We start from the raw sequence: 13,637 nt of genomic DNA, 5'->3' as shown, positions 1-13,637 counted from the left end.
AAACGAAGAATCTGAACTTGAAAAAAATACCCTGTGTATGATTTTTTTTAAAGATTTATTTATTTGAAAGAGTTACACAGAGAGGCAGAGAGAGAGAAAGAGAGAGAGGGAGAGGTCTTCAATCCACTGGTTCACTTCCCAAATGGCTGCGATGGCCAGAGCTATGCCGATCCAAAGCCAGGAACCAAGAGCTTCTTCTGGGTCTCCCACGTGGGTGCAGGGGTCCAAGCACCTGGTCCATCTTCTACTGCTTTCCCAGGCCATAGAGAGAGCTGGATCGGAAGTGGAGCAGCCGAGTCTCGAACCAGCACCTATATCGGATGCCGGCACTGCAGGCAACAGCTTTACCCGCTATGCCACAGCACTGGACCCCTGTATATGATCTGTTAAAAAGACAGTAGAGGAGGGAGAGGGCTGGCGTTGTGGCACAGAGGGTTAAGCCACTGCCTGTGACACCGATGTCCCATATCAGAGTTGTCCCACTTCTGATCCAGCTCCCTGCTAATGTGTCTGGGAAAGCAGCAGAGGACAGCCCAAGTGCTTGGGCCCGTGCGCTCACATGGGAGACCCAGAAGAAGCTCCTGGCTCCTGGCTTCATCCTAGTCCAGCTCCGGCTGTTGTGGCCATCTGGGGAGTGAGCCAGCAGTTGGAAGACCTCTCTCTGTCTCTGTGTCCTGCTCTCCCCCTGCAGCCGCCCCTTTGGGCCCGCTGTGTTGGGACAGCTTCTCTCCAAAGAAACCCACGAGGCACTGTCCAGAGCAGAGCTCTGAGTATAAAGCCAAGTCAAGGCTGTGCCCTCGAGGTGGGGGAGGGAGCCGGAGGGCTGGGTGTGCCGCCTGCCGTCCAGCGTCCATCTGCCCTCATCTGCCTGCACCTGCAGGAGATGCCGAGCTCCCTCGAGGAACCAGTGGCCTTGCAGGTGAGATTCATCCCCAGGCGGTCTCCTTCCTTCTTTGCCCAGCTGAGGGGCCCCACGGAGCCAGGCCTGCAGCGGGGGTGGCGCCTGCCCTCTGAATGTGTCCTTCGTGACCCAGCTTTCTTTGTGAAGCCTTCCTGGTGAACCGCATGCCAGAGCGCACGTGATCCTCCGCAGGCCTGTGTCCAGGCCCCGTGAACAGTATCACGCATGGATGTTCGGGGCTCCCTTCCCACCCCTCCCTGCCCCTTGCTAGCCTTCCTCCCTCGATGCTTCCATTGCATCCTCTGAGAAAGGGGATCAAATCCGTAAAGACCTGTGTCATGCTGAGAACGGTGTCAGGCGTGCGGTAAGGGCTACGTGTTAGCTCCCGTCCCAAAGCCAGCAGGTCCCTTCCACAGGGTGTTGGGACAGCCACCTCTCCTTCTTCTCAGAGCCCTCAGGCCCTGGGGCTTGGGTGGGACTGACTCTGCCCCTTGGTGGCCAGGTGATGTGGAGAGGGTCAGTCCATGCAGCTCTCTCCCTGTCACCCATGTTGGTCTGGTTGAAGGTGTCTGGCCCAGCCTGGGGCCGTGAGCGCCAGCCCTGGGGTGTTTTTTTTTTTTTCTTTTGACAGGCAGAGTGGACAGTGAGAGGGAGAGACAGAGAGAAAGGTCTTCCTTTTCCGTTGGTTCACCCTCCAATGGCCGCTGCGGCCAGCGCACTGCGCTGATCTGAAGCCAGGAGCCAGGTGCTTCTCCTGGTCTCCCATGCCAGTGCAGGGCCCAAGGACTTGGCCCATCCTCCACTGCCCTCCCAGGCCACAGCAGAGAGCTGGCCTGGAAGAGGGACACCGGGACAGAATCCGGCGCCCTGACCGGGACTAGAACCTGGGGTGCCGGCCAGCGCCGCAGGCGGAGGATTAACCTATTGAGCTGTGGCGCCTGCCAGCCCTGGGGTTTTGCTGGCAGGTGTTCTTGTCTAAGGACTTGAACCCTGAGCTTCCTTGGAGTCTCTGTGTAGCCTACAGGAAAAGGGAAAGCAGAGCGAGAGAGGTGTGAACCCCTGGATCCAGCCGTGCCAGACTTCGTCCATGAATTTGCTGGGCCCCCTAAGCTGCCTGAGTTGGCTTTTCTGCCACAGACAGCCGGATGGGCCCTGACGAGGACTGGCTGGGACTTCAGTCGCTGTGGCTTCTCTGTCTGTGCCGCCTCAGAGCCGGGGACCATGAGACAGTTCACCACCTGCAGTGAAGTGCGAGCCCCGGGGACATGTCACACCCTGGGGGCGCAGGGACGGAGTGGACAGGGACCCTGCCCTGGAGCAGCTCACAGCCTAGTTAACCAGCAGCTGTCGGATGTGCCATCAGTGTCCATGGTGGGATCCGTGGGGGCTCGGGGGAAGGGGCACACGCCACAGTTCCCGGGGTGCAGAGGGGGAAGGCAACACAGACACTGGGGACATGTGAGGGACACCACGATTCATCACGCAGGGATTGTCTGATTCAAACTCAGGCTCCTCCTCTGGGAGGTGGGCACCCACCTGCTGGATTTATTGAGGGGATTCGACATGGTTGACGGAGGAGTGGTGACTCAGACAGGGCAGGCTCAGTCGGCGCTGGTCTCTTCCTGTTACTGTGTGAGGTGCGCACCCTGCAGGGGGCACAAGGGCAGTAGGAGCGGCTCAGCCACAGAGGGGCAGGTGTGCAGGGTTCAGGGCTGCGGAACACAGGTGGGGGTTCCAGGCGGCGGGGTTGGTGTGGGCGGCAGTGTGGGACATGCACACCGAGTGTAGCTGCCTGGGGTCGGGAAGACTTGAGGTAGAGGGAGGGGAGCACACAGAGTATGGGAGCCATTTCTGATTGTAAGAGTCTTGCTGTCGGGGGCTGGGCTGTGGCAGCGGGTTAAACTGCCATCTGCCACGCCAGCATCCCACGTGGGCACGGGTTCAAGTCCCGGCTGCTCCACTTCCAATCCAGCTTCCTGCTAATGTGCCTGGGGAGGCAGTGGAGGATGGCCTGAGTGCTTGGGCCCCTGCACCCATGTGGGAGACCAGGATGGAGTTCCTGGCTCCTGGCTTTAGTCTGGCTCAGGGCCAGCCGTTGTGGCCATTTGGGGAGTGAACCATCAGATGGAAGATCTCTCTCTGTCTCTACTTCTCTCTCTGCCTTTCAAGTAAATAAAATATTTTTTAATAAGCCTCGATGTCGCTATGAACACAACCCTGGCCTTTCTCCAGGGGAATTTGCAGAAAAGCTGGATCCATTTGCTCAACTCAGCCAAGTTCCTGAGAATTCAGTGGGGGAGAAGCCCCATTCGGATCACTAGTTCTGCAGAGGCCGGCGTCCACTGGGCACCAGGAGTGCGGGCCACCGTACACGGAGGGATGGGCCCGTGAGGGGGGCTCCTGACCCCTGGCGCAGGGCGCCCAGCCCCAGGAGGGAAGAGAGAACTCGCCATCAGACAGTGGTGGTTTGCATCACGTGCAAGGGCGGGAACACCCAGAGCTGTGAAACCAGCCCCGCCTCCCCATCAGCCCCACCGGGAAGGCAGGAATCTGGCAACCACCTGGCAGAGCCACCACCACGTCGGATGGGAGCCCCACTCCGATCCGCCCAGCGCCCCTGGGCAGCCTGATGCATTTGGACAAGGCCACTTCCGGGAACGCCCACTCTTGACCCGACGCCCCGCCCCATTGGCTCACTCGCTGACACCCCGGCTGCCTCATGTGCTCACCAGTCCGGCCTTTGAGCCGCACATTGTGTCGCTCTGGCCTCCTCGCCGTCTACACCCACGCACTTGTCACACAGACACAGGGTGTGCTCACAGGGGCAGGTGGCAGCCGCAGGCCTGGGCTGAGGTGCCGGCGCGCTGGCTGGGCCGCAGAGCCGGGCAATGCGTGAGCCCTCCCGGCGGCTTCTCCCGCAGGAAGCCGGAAAAGAGGCCCAGAACCCGGGGCCTCCGGCGGGCGAGCAGGTGAGGGAGGGGCTTCCGCTGGGCCAAGTCTGGGGCGACTTGAAGCAATGTTGGGGAGGGTTGTGGGCCCTGGCCTGGGACCAGCAGCGGCCTGGAGCTGCTGCCGCCTCCCATGGAGCCGAGTCTTTGTCCTGGAGCGGTCTCCTGAGCACGTGCACGCTTTGCTGCCTTCCCCACGTGGCGCATGGGAGCCATGGACACAGGGAAGCAGCAGGTGTGGGGGGCAGAGAGAGGAGTGGCACAGCTCCTGGGGAGAAGGGCTCCTATGAACTCGTGAGTCCTGTGGCCAAAGACAGAGGGACATTTGAGGCCTCTTGTTGCCTGTCCCTTTGGGGCTCCGGGGAAGCCGCGGGCCTCTGAGGAACTGCAAACCAGGTATGCCGTTGACCTCATGTGACCCCAGAGCCCTAAAGGGCCTCATCCCTGGGGAGGGGCCCTGGTGGCCAGAAGCTGCGCTTCCTGAATGGGGAGCAGTAGCCTAGCCTTCTCTGTCCCCAAGGAAGCCGCACGTTCACTTATCCACCAAGCACAAGTGTGCTTGTGATGTCGGTTACCCAGGGTCCCACAAACGGCAGCTGGAAGACAACCACAGTGCCTCCCAGTTCTGGAGCCCCAAGGCCAAGCTCAAGGCGTCCAGGCCCTGCTATCTGAGACTGGGGTTGGAGTCCTTCCTGGCCTCTCCCTGGCTGCCAGTGGTGACCACTGGCCCTGAGCATCCATTGGTGTTCCTTCGATGTCTGCCTCTGTCACCATGGCTCCTCCTCCCTTTGTGTCTTCCCCCAAGTCTGCCCCTGCTTATGGGACGCCCGTCATGTTGCATCAGGGCCTTCCAGGTGCATTCGCAGGTCCTGGGGGTTAGGACTTCAACTTCACCATTCAATCCATCAGACGAACAGGCAAGAGACCATGTGCTGAACACGCGACCCTCTCATGCATCCCACCACGGTCCTTTGAATGGGACACCTCACTCCCTGAGCCCTCCCCCCAGTCCTGCAGGGGGCTGGGGTCCCTGCCGTGGGGCTGCAGCCCCCTGAGATCCCAGGCTTGCGGGGAACCCTCCCCTCCCCTCCCCTGCACGCACCTGCCTGTCTCAGCCTCTAGCGGGGCTTCTGCGCCCATCAGTCACCACCAGAAGAGCGGCGGGCAGAATAAATCTCACTTGGAAATTAATGTAGCTCGGGAGAAAAAAAAAGGTACATTTGCTCCTTTTAACTTCTTGTCGCAAGACTCGTAAGTGAATAAATCCAACATAAATGTGAGCGGGACGGAGGAGAAGCCACGGCAAATGCAATGCCGTCGCCCTAAATGAAGACGGGCTCGGAGACGATATTAAGTTCCATCCCCAAAGGCTCGTACCGTTTCAGACCCGATTTCCACCAAATCGAGTTTTCCAGCCCAGCTAAGCCCCGCTTCTGCTCCTGGCCTCCTCTTCCCCTACTCTCTCCGCACCACAACCCAATCTTTGCTCCCCTTCCTGTCTCCTGACGCCCCCATCTGGGCGGCCACCTGCTCATCTGCTCACACACCAGCTGCCGGCTTCCTGGGCTCCCAGACGCACGGCTTCTGCTGCAGCGGCATCTGCAGCTCCTTCTCTGCGCCTTCCCCTGCACGGGTGCGGGGCGAGCACAGGTGTGGGGCGGGGCGAGCACAGGTGCTCCGGGCCATGCTGCTGGGACTCCAAGCCCGCAGGCGGGAGGCTGGGAGGTGACCTACCCGAAATCCTTCAATCTGGTGCCGCGATTGGAACGTGTCCCCCTGCTTCCTGTGTTGGAAACTTGATCCCCAGGTGATGGTACTGAGAGGTGGTTGGGTCCAGGCGGGGGGCTCTGCTGTCATGAACCATCAATGTTGCCACCCCAGGAAGGGCTTCACTGTCCCGGGGCTGAGCTCCCCAGCAAGTGGCGGCTTCTCAGAGCACGAATCTGGCCCGTGCCCTCTTGTGCTTCCACTTCTTTCTTTGCCGTTGGTTCACGCCCCAATGCCCACTGCGGCCGGCGCGCTGCGGCCGGCGCACCGCGCTGATCCGATGGCAGGAGCCAGGAGCCAGGTGCTTTTCCTGGTCTCCCATGGGGTGCAGGGCCCAAGCACCTGGGCCATCCTCCACTGCACTCCCTGGCCACAGCAGAGGGCTGGCCTGGAAGAGGGGCAACCGGGACAGGATCCGGCACCCCAACCAGGACTAGAACCCGGTGTGCTGGCGCTGCAAGGCGGAGGATTAGCCTAGTCAGCGCTTCCACTTCTGCCACTGGACGATGTGACAGGCAGGCCCTGGCTAGACACCGGCACTGACCCTGGATGTCCTGCCTCCAGAGCCCTGAGGGAGAGACCACTGATCTTCACCCGCTGCCCAGTCCCATGTACTCTGTGCTCCATCAGCCTCTGGTTAACCAGCCAGCCGCGGGGCTCCTCTTAGTCCTGCATCCCGGGGGCGCAGTGTCTGGGTAACCCTGGGTGGGGAGCAGAGAGAGAAGCAGCCGGAGCCTCTCATCTCCGGGAGTCCCCAGCTCGTGTGGGTGAACTTGGCCGCTGCCCAGAGGGTCAGCTCCGCCAGGCTCCGGCGGCGTCCACCTGGGTCACAGGGAACCCTCCACCTGTGCCTGGCCCAGAGCCTGGTCCAGTTGATGGGGACGGCCGTCGCAGACCGTCCCCCACCCTCCATGATGTCCCAGCCGGGTGACCTGGGGCAGACGTCGCAAGCTGGGCTGAGCCCTTCAGCTTCTTAGTGCCTGCGTGGAGCTGACCGGGTGCTGAGGACGTGGTGAAAGGTTCCCAGGGAAGCCGACGCAATCCCTGACGGGGCTGACAGAGGCTGTCACCAGTGCCAACAGTTATGGCTGTGTGTCAGAATTAGACCGATGTCAAGAACCCTGTTACCCGCGCACACCCCTTCCTGCCCCTTCCCTGCGGGAAGGTTAGGCTTCGAGCAGTGACAGCTGTCTCCTGGGTGCCAGCTCCTCTTCATGAGCTCATCCACATGGTCCCCCGTCAGTCTCCTTGCGTGCTGCTGCTGGCTGGGCGGCACTTCAGTGGAGCAGGGAGTTTCTGTTCTGGAGGGTGCTAGGACATTCTATTTTATTCTACTATGCTGTAGTGGAGTGTAAGCATTTACAGCGTATACAATGTACACAAAGTTAATTTATATCGTATCTCATGTCATTCCCATTTAATCCTCATAACAGCTTGTTAGGGGCTGGGGTGAGGTATCGTTACTAGTGGGGAGGAGGGGTCCAGTTTATGGCTCCAGTTTATGGCTGAGGCACACTCTGAGAGATGAGTGACTTGCAAAGGGCCCCAGTGGGTGAGTGAGCAGGTGAGGCAGTGTGGGAACAGAGGGTGGGGGAAGGGGACTTCAAGTGGGGCTGTGTGGGAACAATGGGGGGAGGGGGAGTGGACTGAGAGTGGGGCTGTGTGGGAACAGGGGGGAGTGGACTGAGAGTGGGGCTGTGTGGGAGCAGGGGAGGGGGAGTGGACTTAGAGTGGGGCTGTGTGGGAGCAGGGGGGAGTGGACTTAGCGTGGGGCTGTGTGGGAATGGGAGGGAGAGTGGACTTAGCGTGGGGCTGTGTGGGAATGGGAGGGAGAGTGGACTTAGCGTGGGGCTGTGTGGGAATGGGAGGGAGAGTGGACTTAGCGTGGGGCTGTGTGGGAATGGGAGGGAGAGTGGACTTAGCATGGGGCTGTGTGGGAATGGGAAGGGGAGTGGACTTTGAGTGGGGCTGTGTGGGAACAGGGGGGAGTGGACTTAGCGTGGGGCTGTGTGGGAATGGGAAGGGAGTGGACTTCAAGTGGGGCTGTGTGGGAACAATGGGGGGAGGGGGAGTGGATTTAGAGTATGGCTCTGTGGGAGCAGGGGAAGTGGACTTCGAGTGGGGCTGTGTGGGAATGGGAGGGAGAGTGGACTTAGCGTGGGGCTGTGTGGGAACAATGGGGGGAGGGGGAGTGGACTTAGAGTGGGGCTGTGTGGGAACAGGGAGGAGTGGACTTAGCGTGGGGCTGTGTGGGAATGGGAGGGAGAGTGGACTTAGCGTGGGGCTGTGTGGGAATGGGAGGGAGAGTGGACTTAGCGTGGGGCTGTGTGGGAATGGGAGGGAGAGTGGACTTAGCATGGGGCTGTGTGGGAATGGGAAGGGGAGTGGACTTTGAGTGGGGCTGTGTGGGAACAGGGGGGAGTGGACTTAGAGTGGGGCTGTGTGGGAACAGGGGAGGGGAAGTGGACTTCGAGTGGGGCTGTGTGGGAGCAGGGGAGGGGGAGTGGACTTAGAGTGGGGCTGTGTGGGAACAGGGGAGGGGAAGTGGACTTAGAGTGGAGCTGTGTGGGAACAGGGGGGAGTGGACTTAGTGTGGGGCTGTGTGGGAACATGGGAGGGGGAGTGGACTTAGCATGGGGCTGTGTGGGAGCAGGGGAGGGGGAGTGGACTTAGAGTGGGGCTGTGTGGGAGCAGGGGGGAGTGGACTTAGCGTGGGGCTGTGTGGGAATGGGAGGGAGAGTGGACTTAGCGTGGGGCTGTGTGGGAATGGGAGGGAGAGTGGACTTAGCGTGGGGCTGTGTGGGAATGGGAGGGAGAGTGGACTTAGCGTGGGGCTGTGTGGGAATGGGAGGGAGAGTGGACTTAGCATGGGGCTGTGTGGGAATGGGAGGGAGAGTGGACTTAGCATGGGGCTGTGTGGGAATGGGAAGGGGAGTGGACTTTGAGTGGGGCTGTGTGGGAACAGGGGGGAGTGGACTTAGAGTGGGGCTGTGTGGGAACAGGGGAGGGGAAGTGGACTTCGAGTGGGGCTGTGTGGGAACAGGGGGGAGTGGACTTAGAGTGGGGCTGTGTGGGAACAGGGGAGGGGAAGTGGACTTAGAGTGGAGCTGTGTGGGAACAGGGGGGAGTGGACTTAGTGTGGGGCTGTGTGGGAACATGGGAGGGGGAGTGGACTTAGCATGGGGCTGTGTGGGAGCAGGGGAGGGGGAGTGGACTTAGAGTGGGGCTGTGTGGGAGCAGGGGGGAGTGGACTTAGCGTGGGGCTGTGTGGGAATGGGAGGGAGAGTGGACTTAGCGTGGGGCTGTGTGGGAATGGGAGGGAGAGTGGACTTAGCGTGGGGCTGTGTGGGAATGGGAGGGAGAGTGGACTTAGCGTGGGGCTGTGTGGGAATGGGAGGGGGAGTGGACTTAGCATGGGGCTGTGTGGGAGCAGGGGAGGGGGAGTGGACTTAGAGTGGGGCTGTGTGGGAACAGGGGGGAGTGGACTTAGTGTGGGGCTGTGTGGGAACATGGGAGGGGGAGTGGACTTAGCATGGGGCTGTGTGGGAGCAGGGGAGGGGGAGTGGACTTAGAGTGGGGCTGTGTGGGAGCAGGGGGGAGTGGACTTAGCGTGGGGCTGTGTGGGAATGGGAGGGAGAGTGGACTTAGCGTGGGGCTGTGTGGGAATGGGAGGGAGAGTGGACTTAGCGTGGGGCTGTGTGGGAATGGGAGGGAGAGTGGACTTAGCGTGGGGCTGTGTGGGAATGGGAGGGAGAGTGGACTTAGCATGGGGCTGTGTGGGAATGGGAAGGGGAGTGGACTTTGAGTGGGGCTGTGTGGGAACAGGGGGGAGTGGACTTAGCGTGGGGCTGTGTGGGAATGGGAAGGGAGTGGACTTCAAGTGGGGCTGTGTGGGAACAATGGGGGGAGGGGGAGTGGATTTAGAGTATGGCTCTGTGGGAGCAGGGGAAGTGGACTTCGAGTGGGGCTGTGTGGGAATGGGAGGGAGAGTGGACTTCGAGTGGGGCTGTGTGGGAACAATGGGGGGAGGGGGAGTGGACTTAGAGTGGGGCTGTGTGGGAACAGGGAGGAGTGGACTTAGCGTGGGGCTGTGTGGGAATGGGAGGGAGAGTGGACTTAGCGTGGGGCTGTGTGGGAATGGGAGGGAGAGTGGACTTAGCGTGGGGCTGTGTGGGAATGGGAGGGAGAGTGGACTTAGCATGGGGCTGTGTGGGAATGGGAAGGGGAGTGGACTTTGAGTGGGGCTGTGTGGGAACAGGGGGGAGTGGACTTAGAGTGGGGCTGTGTGGGAACAGGGGAGGGGAAGTGGACTTCGAGTGGGGCTGTGTGGGAACAGGGGGGAGTGGACTTAGAGTGGGGCTGTGTGGGAACAGGGGAGGGGAAGTGGACTTAGAGTGGAGCTGTGTGGGAACAGGGGGGAGTGGACTTAGTGTGGGGCTGTGTGGGAACATGGGAGGGGGAGTGGACTTAGCATGGGGCTGTGTGGGAGCAGGGGAGAGGGGGAGTGGACTTAGAGTGGGGCTGTGTGGGAACGGGGGGAGTGGACTTAGAGTGGGGCACGCCTCCTCATGCCAGGTCTTGTCTCTGGAATGTGGAGCGGGTAGAGCCTCCCTTCCTGGCTGTAAGGCTCATGTGGGCTCATCCTTGGTGCCCGGCAAGAGTGGCCCTCAGTGATAGTCATGGCCATGGTCATTTGGTCAGGCAGGACCCCAGGGCAGCCTGTGCCGGGGCCTGGGGCTCTGGTCCCCTTCCCTGGGCTGCTCGTGTTACCTTGTGGTGCAATGGCTGAGAAGTGATGAGAAAGCCCTCCCAGTGCTCCCAGTGCTCCACCCTGGGGTGGGAGGTGGGGCAGAGAGAGCCAGCCCTGAGCTCACTGGGTGAAGGCTGCAGGTGTCAGACCCTGGGCCCAGAGTGCTGGGTTCCAGCCCGGCTCTGCCTCTGCTCCTGTGAATGGGAGCGAATGACTTACCCAAGCTTTGCCTCTGCTGTAGAATGAGACTGCAACTCCTGTGTTACTGCCGAGACACGCGCAAAGGGCCCAGGGCAGAGCCGACCTGGAGAGGACTTCGCAAGACACAATTGTAGCAGGGTGTGGATGCAGCCAGGCGCCCTGAGACAGACCCCATCCTCCCGGTGAGAAGCTGGGTTTGCCTTTGGCCCAAAAAGAGACAGATTCTCCCCCAAAGAGACAGATTCTCCCCCAAAGGGACAGATTCTCCCCCAAATGGACAGATTCTCCCCCAAAGAGACAGATTCTCCCCCCAAAGAGACAGATTCTCCCCCCAAAGGGACAGCTTCTCCCCCAAAGGGCATTGCAGGTCGGTGTCCAGGATGAAGCACAGGGAGAGATGGTGGCCTTGAGGAGGAGGCCAGAGGAGGGAAACGCTTGCGCCTGTCTTCTGCAAGCTCCCTGTGGCCAGAGCACCTGGGACCCTGCTCCGGACCCTGACACCCCTCTTGTTTCCAAAGGACTCCTTGAGGCTCACATGGGTGACACAGACGTAGCTGCCTACGGGGCGCAGTTCCCATGGGCTCAACCCTGACCATCCATTTCTAGGTTCTTCAGTCCAACTCACTTTTTATCCCTCGCCTCAAAGGTCTTTCATATGCTCGCAAATCTGAGAAACCATCATCAATCTGTGAGAGCATCTCACCCGGAAGGAAGCTCTGCACCATTAGCGGTGCCCCTCCCTCAGCCCCTCCTGCCCTGCCGCTTTCTGTTTATAGAACATTGCCTGTTCTAGATGTTTCGCACGTTCTGTGACCGGCTTCCTAGAATTTATTGACTCCCATGTAGACGGAGTTGGGATTTCACCGTCTGACCAAATCCTTCACATTTCATGCCCCAAGGGGTGGTCACTGAGCCATGAACTAGGGCAAGATTAGCACTCACAGCTCCTGGGGCTCCATCTGCTCGCTCTTGTTCATCTTCTTGCAGGCAGCCTGGGTCAGGAACAGCTTGAAGACTCCTGAGAAGAGGGTGAGTGTCCTTAATGGAGGAATAGATAAGCCAGTGCCTCCATTCACCTTGCATCCACCCATCCACCTGTCCGTCCACCCATCCATTCATTTGCTATCTACCCATCCATCTATCCACCCATCTGTCCATCTGTCCATCCGCCCATCCATGCATCTGCTTGTCTAGTCTTTCCCCATCAAACCATTACTATAGGCCAGTAACAGGCCAGCTGTGTTTTCTGCATTGGAAAGACAGAAAACAAGGCATGGAAGTCCAGCCTTGAGACTCACTGACAATAAACACAGAAACAAATGTACACAAAAGGAGCTGTCAGGTCGCACCCAGTGCTGTGAACAGAGTGAGAGGGGGAGCGGGAGGGAGCCGCTGGCCTGTGGAGGCTGCTCCTTCAGCCTGGAGGTCAGAGAAGGGTCTAGGAGGAGTCGTGAGGAGGCAGCTCCCCCAGGTCTAGGCGAAGAGCATCCTGGGAAGTGAGCCTGAAGTGGCAAGGGGGCACAGCCAGCATGGCTGGAGCCTCAGCGCAGGGACAGCGCCAGGAGGTGAGGCTTCCTGTCCCCTGGGCCCTCCCAGGTCCTCCTCCCCGTTGTCATTGTCACGTACTTGTTTGTTAACCTCAGCTTCCAAACCAGAGGCACTCTGGATGATGCCGGAGGCAGGGGCCTGGGGCACGGTTCCCGGAGCCTCCGCTTCCAATCGATGTCTTCACAAGAATCCAGACTCTCAGTCTTCTTGGGAGTGGGTTTGCTGGAGCGAAGGTGGGGAGGAGCGCAGCTGCCGCCCCCCCGGACCAGACGGGAGTGGGGGGGGGCGTCCTGGGGAAATGGGGCAGAACTGGGTCACGAAGAAGACGCACAGACACGCTCCACACAGCGCGCCCGCCTGCCCCCTGCGTCTTGGTTTTCTCGAATGCCCTTGTCGCTCCTGTCATTTCTCCTTGAGAATCAAGTTGTTTGGGAAGAGAAAACCAGTTGTGTAACTGTGTCGGTCGGCAGCGCGTTCTAATTTTAAAAAATGTGTCACTCTCCGAGCTGCGCGTCCCTTAATCAGGCAATTACTTTCTGATGTAGTATAGTTAAGGGTGGAGGGGAAGGGAAGGAGAGGGAAAAGCAAAGCCACCGGCCCTTGAAATCTCAAACAATTTCTGGAGGAGAATTAATTTGGTAAATGTTTGACTTGAGCTCAAGAATGTCTTTTGTTTCCATTTCTAAATGACAAAAGGGACACAAAGGGAAGGTAATAATTTGGCTTTAATCAATCTCCCTCATTAAAATTAGCTCCCCAAACCCAGGGTGTCATGGAAATGGTGAAAGGTTGGGGGGCCTGGAGGCTGGCAGTGGGGTATTTCCCGGGCGTGGCCCCAGGGGATGTGGGACAGGACAGAATGGGGGCGCTCACGCTGCAATAGTGGCCATCGTGGGCTGAGGGGCTGTGGGCAGACAGCCTTTGCAGACACCCTCCTGCTCCCCAAGGGGCAATCCTGCGAGGCACACGTTGCTACGCCCATTTCTCAGTAACAGAAACTGAGTGCTGGGGAGGCTGGGGAACATTCTCCACACTCAGCTCCAAGTGGCACAGCTGGGATGTGAAGCCAGGTCTTCCCACTCCCAGCGCCCTGCTCCACCATCGCCCCCGTCCATCCTGAAGGCCTCCTGCCTCTGCCATGGCCTTGGGTGGGGCCAGGTAGACCTCACACGGCAGGAGGGGCTGCCCACAGGCCTTGGGAGGTGGATCAAGAACCTTGGGAGGTGGATCAAGCCAGTTCTACAGCACAGCCTGTGACTCCGGCATGCCATATGGGTGCCAGTTTGAGTCCCAGCTGCTCCATTTCCAATCCAGCTCCCTGCGGATGCACCTGGGGAAGCAGTAGAAGATGGCCCAAGTGCTTGGGGCGCTGCACCCACGTGGGAGACTGGATGGTGTTCCAGACTTCTGGCTTTGGCCTAGTCCAGCCCTGGCCATTGCAACCATTTGGAGAGTGAACTAGTAGATAGAGGATCTCCCGCCCCGCCCCGCCCTCTTTGTAACTTGGCCTTTCAAGTAAATA

The 13,637-nt window shown here is 59.8% G+C and overlaps 1 long non-coding RNA gene across 1 annotated transcript; it reads left to right on the top strand.

Moving 5' to 3' along the window:
* Window positions 1–3,718: 3,718 nt before the first annotated feature.
* LOC127493480 (uncharacterized) lies at window positions 3,719–13,006 on the top strand. Its single transcript, XR_007923694.2, has 3 exons — window positions 3,719–3,870; window positions 10,608–10,749; window positions 11,555–13,006. It is a non-coding gene; the product is annotated as an uncharacterized lncRNA (long non-coding RNA).
* Window positions 13,007–13,637: the final 631 nt, after the last annotated feature.

Source organism: Oryctolagus cuniculus, chromosome 7, assembly GCF_964237555.1.
Source record: "Oryctolagus cuniculus chromosome 7, mOryCun1.1, whole genome shotgun sequence".
NCBI lineage: Eukaryota > Metazoa > Chordata > Mammalia > Lagomorpha > Leporidae > Oryctolagus > Oryctolagus cuniculus.
This window is presented reverse-complemented; position numbering and strand designations above follow the sequence as displayed.